We start from the raw sequence: 5,104 nt of genomic DNA, 5'->3' as shown, positions 1-5,104 counted from the left end.
AATCCTTAATCGAGTATATGTCTTCATTGCGCTAGTTGGAACTGTTGACGAGTAGATTATACGATTTCTGGCTGGGTTTATGACCGCGTAGTGATGTTTGAATGTTTTCCATTCGCTTGCGTTTTTTTGATGCCTTTTGTGCTTAATAAGGTTAAGAATGTCTTGCTTGGATGAGACGTAGTATGTTAAAGCAGGAGTCCTGGCTACATTTTTCGCAGCGAGGTCTGCAAAGTGGTTGCCTGTAATACCAGCATGGCCAGGGATCCACATTACTTGGATTTTCTGAGGGGCACCAATGACCGCGTCCCTAATAACTTCTATTATGGGATTGCGGTTGGAAGGAGACGTTATTGCAGACATACACGATTTGCTGTCTGTACAGATGAGGAACTTTCCTTTAGTCTTTTTTGCGTAATTAACTGCATGAAGGATAGCAGATCCTTCAGCGGTAAATACAGAGCTCGTTGAGGGAAGAAGCCAATTGCAAATAATTTCTCCTGTGGCAGTGACAACTGCTAACGAAGTGGAATCGATGGACTTGGAGCCATCCGTAAACAATAACTTCCAGCCATTATTTATGTAATTAGATCCCAGTTCAGCAAAGGTTTGTTGAAAGACTTCGTTTGGTGTGCTTTGTTTGGACAAAAACATAAGCTTATTCTGTAGTATTTTATCATTGATCAGACAGGGAGAATGTCGAGTGGTGAATTTGCGTGTTGCGTTACGTAAAATATTATTTTCTGCAGCGAAACTTAAGCATCTCGAAATAGCCGATTGTATTCTTGGAATTTTTCTTATTTTCGTGGCATGGGTGATAGTTGTATTTATTAATGGGTTGGTGTTCTCAGCCGTTTTCGCAAGAATTTGAAGCGAAGAATCTATAATTTTATTTTGAATAGTTGGTAAACCAGATTCAGCCATTATCGTTTTTATTGGCGAGGTTGGGAAGGCCCGGAGACTTCGCCGTATTGCGCAATGGTAAGGTGCATTTAAAAGGTTGATACTGCTTTTGGAGCAATTGCCATAGATGGGGAGCCCATAATCTATTTTTGAAGTTAGCAGAGCTCTGACAACATTGACTAGTAGTGTGTTCGGATGAATAAATGAATGCTTAGACGAGAGATATTTAATAATATTTAATCGTGTCATTAACTGAGTTTCTGACATATTTACAGTGAGCATTAAAGTTATAATTAGAGTCAAAAATTAATCCTAGTATTTTCAGCTGTGTTTTACATTCGATGTTAGTTTGGTTGTGGGTAAGTGAAATACCGTTGCAATTTTTCTTCCTACATACATGAAGGATATGTGTTTTGTCTAAGAAAAGTGAAGCACCAGACTCCAGTGACCAAGTCTCAATTCTGGCGAGTATATTAGTAAATAAGGATTGAGCTAAATTAACGTCAGAGACATTTGTGTAGATTAGGACATCGTCAGCATAGATCTGGTGCTCAACTCCTATGTAATTTTTTATCATCCTACTAATATCATCGAAAGCAATGATCAAAAGGAGGGCTGAAAGAGGTGAGCCTAGCGGCGTACCATTAGAAAGCGGGAGTGTTGAAGAAAGAAAACCATTTACGTTGACTTTGAGTTTTCTGTTTGTGAGAAAGTTAGTAATAAAACGTATCATATTCTGGCCTATTTTCCATTTTCTGAGTTGTCGAATAATAATATGGGCTCCAATTTTGTCGAAAGCTCTGTGAAACTCCAGAGATAGTACAGACACGTGGTTTTTGCTGGACAAAGCGTTAGTAATGAAGTAGTCTAGTTGGATTAAAGCATCTAACGTGCCTTGACCTTTTTTGTAGGCGACTTGATTCGGTGATATGAACTTGTTTGGCTGAGCATACCACATCAAGCGGTTAGCCACGATCTTTTCCAAAATTTTGCCCATACATGGAAGGAGGGAAATCGGCCTATAATTAGCAAGTTCATCGGAGGATTTGTGTGGTTTAAGTATTAGTATAACACAGGACGATTTTCAAAATTGGGGGTAGACACCAGTATTGAAAATTTTGTTATAAAGCTTTACCAATCGGAGCTTGAGACTTTTTGGCATATGTCTGATAATTGGATAAGAAATTTTATCTTGCCCTGGGGACTTACCCTTAACGGTAGATGCAGCAAACTCGAATTCAGACAGTGAAATGCTGGTTTCTATTTGTTTAGCAGAAAAAGAAAGAGGGGAGACAGAGTAGGAAGTGTCGGACAGTGTGGTGGTTTTAGAGGTTTGAAACTGTGTGCTGAAAGAAATATCTGATCTTTTTTCAGAATAGTGGTTTGCAAATAACTCGGAAATATCGGATGGATTGGTTACCAAACCTGTTGGCCCCTTTACGCATTGAATGGTTAGATTTCTAGGCACTCCAGAAAGTTTTTTTAAAGCGTTCCATATTAACTTAGGACTAGACGAAGGATTTATTTTGCTTGTGAAATCCTGAAAACATTTACGCTTGGCCTGTTTTGCGGAACGACGGAAAAGAGAATTGGCTTTCCTGAGATTATTCAACAAAGAAGTTCCACTAAATTTTGTGTGTTAATCAAATTTCTGATGTCAAAACGTTTAGCATGTTGGATATAACGAGATATAACGAGAACGTCCAGGACGGTCATCAACATCAACTGATGATGAACATGTCAATAAAATAAAGAAATTGATGCTAGATAATCGACAATTAAAAGGCAGAGATCTATCTGGTATCGTTGGAATATCGGAAAGATCATTTGGGCCTAAGATAAGTGAAAGCACGACTGGTTCTAAAAACACAAAACTTTTTTGAAAAAACAGCATCGCGTTAACGTCTGTGAAATACTGGATTCCGACTGCCAGGATGTCATGAAACGTGGTATTTCAGGCGATGAGTCTTGGATCTATGCTTACGACTGCATCGTATATCGGAGCAAAAGTGAGCCGATCCGATAAAATAGTCAAAGCAGGTCAAAAATTAAGGTTGCGTAGAAAATTTTTGTCGATTATGGAGGTGTGATGCAGTCCGAATTTCTTCAGAATGGCCAAACTATCAGCAAGGAATATTCTTTTAGCGTAATGCATCGTTTGCGCGAAGCTAGTCGTAAAAAGAGGCCGGTATTAAGGGCCGAAAACTCTTGGGTTTTGCATCACGATCATGCACTTTTGAGTTTTTCGTAAAATTCGTATCGCAACCAACGTGTTCGCCTGATTTAACTCCGTGTGATTTCTGGCTATTCAGCAAACTCCGCTCCGGGGAAGCCGCTATTCCAGAAATTGAAGACATTAAACGTGAATCGCTACGTGCATCGAAGGCTATTCTGGGAATTGCCTTTAACTACTAATTCGAGGATTGGAAAAATCTTTGGCCCAAGCGTATTGGGGCTAAGGGGGAATACTTTGAAGCGGCGACAGTAGCATATTTCACGAGCTAATTTTCCTACTTATAGTGGCGCTTTCCCTTAGAAGTAATGCGATTTTTTCATGCAGCCTGATGTATATGAGTAGTGGATGAGATTAAAAAAAAAATCCTCTACACTAATACGGAGGCTGCTATATATATTTCTGGCCTAGGCAACACTAAGTGTTGCCAGGTGCAATCTGACATTTCCATTGGAAAGTTTGACATTTTTTAGCATAACATCACTCAGAACGTTTTGTCATTTAATCTTGAATTGTTTTATTTACAGGGAATTAAAAAATTCATCTCGGCCACAAAATGGAACTAACTCGTGAACATTTTCGTGCGATCATTTTTCACAACTTTCGACGTGGATTATCACGACAAGAGTGCATCGATGAACTAAAATCTTTGTATGGCTATGAAGCACCATCCTATAGCACTGTGAAAAACTGGTACAACGAATTCATCGTGGCCGACGCTCGCTCAAAGACGAATTCCGTGAAGGTCGTCCAAAAACAACCGTTGTGCCAGAAGACATCGATGCCGTGCGTGAACTGATAATGCAAGACCGTCATGTAACATACCTTCAGATAGAGGCATGCCTATGCATTTCACCAGCATACATTCGATATTGCACAATTTGACAATCGCTCAAAAAAAGGCTGGTGTGGATTGGTGTAAAGAAATGCTGAAAAAATACGATCGCGGTGCTTCAAAAGACGTTTATAAAATCGTCACAGGTGACGAATCATAGATCTATGTGTATAAGCCCGAAACAAAACAGAAATCGACCGTGTGGGTCTTCCAAGACGAGCCAAATCCAAAGAAAGTTGTTCGTGGAAGAAGCACTTCGAAGCAAATGGTCGCCTGTTTCTTCGGCAAAACTGGTCATGTGGCGACTGTTCCGCTTGAGCAACGTAGGACGGTCAATTCTGAGTGGTACACCACCATTTGTTTGCTTGAAGTCTTCGGAGAAATTCGAAAAACGAACAAGAGAAGACGAATCATTGTGCACCATGAACATCGGCTCAAACCAGCGCCTTTTTGACCGGCCAAAATGTCGAATGGGTCATCCGCCGTACAGCCCTGACTTGGCACCCAATGACTTTGTTTTTATTCCCACACATCAAGAAAATAATGCGTGGTCAACGATTCTCGTCGGCAGAAGATGCTGTTGAAGCATTCAAAAACCATGTTTTGGAGGAGTCGCAATCGGAGTGGAAAAAGTGCTTCGAAAATTGGTTTGAGCGCATGCAAAAGTGTAAAAATCTTGATGGAGAATATTTTGAAAAACAATAAAACCATTTTCGTTGATAAATATTCCTATTTCATTATTAGGCCAGAAATATATATAGCAGCCCTCGTAATACTACAAAATATTACCCGCACAGTGACATACGGTTGAAAAAAATGAAGAATTTGCAAAATGGCAGTGTTTGAAAAAAAAGAAATTTTTTTCGTTTTTGACTGTCAATTTGATATTGAATGGATCGTTTGCCTCCGAGTAGTTGTCCCAGTAGCAAATTCAAAAATGCTGCTTCGAGAAGAACACTGAACTGATAGTGTTGATTAAACTATGTAAACGTCCACACTTTAGAAAGCTGTAACTCAAAAAGTATCTGAGATATCGATTAAAAATTTTTGTCTGTTATATGTGAAGATAAAACCTGTTGATATATGGAGAAAAAAAATATTTTTTTTAAATTTAATGGTAAATGTGTCCCCCTAAA

At 39.2% G+C, this 5,104-nt stretch overlaps 1 pseudogene; it reads left to right on the top strand.

Moving 5' to 3' along the window:
• The first annotated feature begins 3,689 nt into the window (after nucleotides 1–3,689).
• LOC120774611 lies at nucleotides 3,690–4,320 on the top strand (annotated as a pseudogene).
• The last annotated feature ends 784 nt before the right edge of the window (nucleotides 4,321–5,104 follow it).

Source organism: Bactrocera tryoni, chromosome 4 (assembly GCF_016617805.1).
Source record: "Bactrocera tryoni isolate S06 chromosome 4, CSIRO_BtryS06_freeze2, whole genome shotgun sequence".
In the NCBI taxonomy this organism is placed as follows: domain Eukaryota; kingdom Metazoa; phylum Arthropoda; class Insecta; order Diptera; family Tephritidae; genus Bactrocera; species Bactrocera tryoni.
Note: the sequence above shows the minus strand (reverse complement) of the source record. Positions and strands in the feature narration are given on the sequence as shown.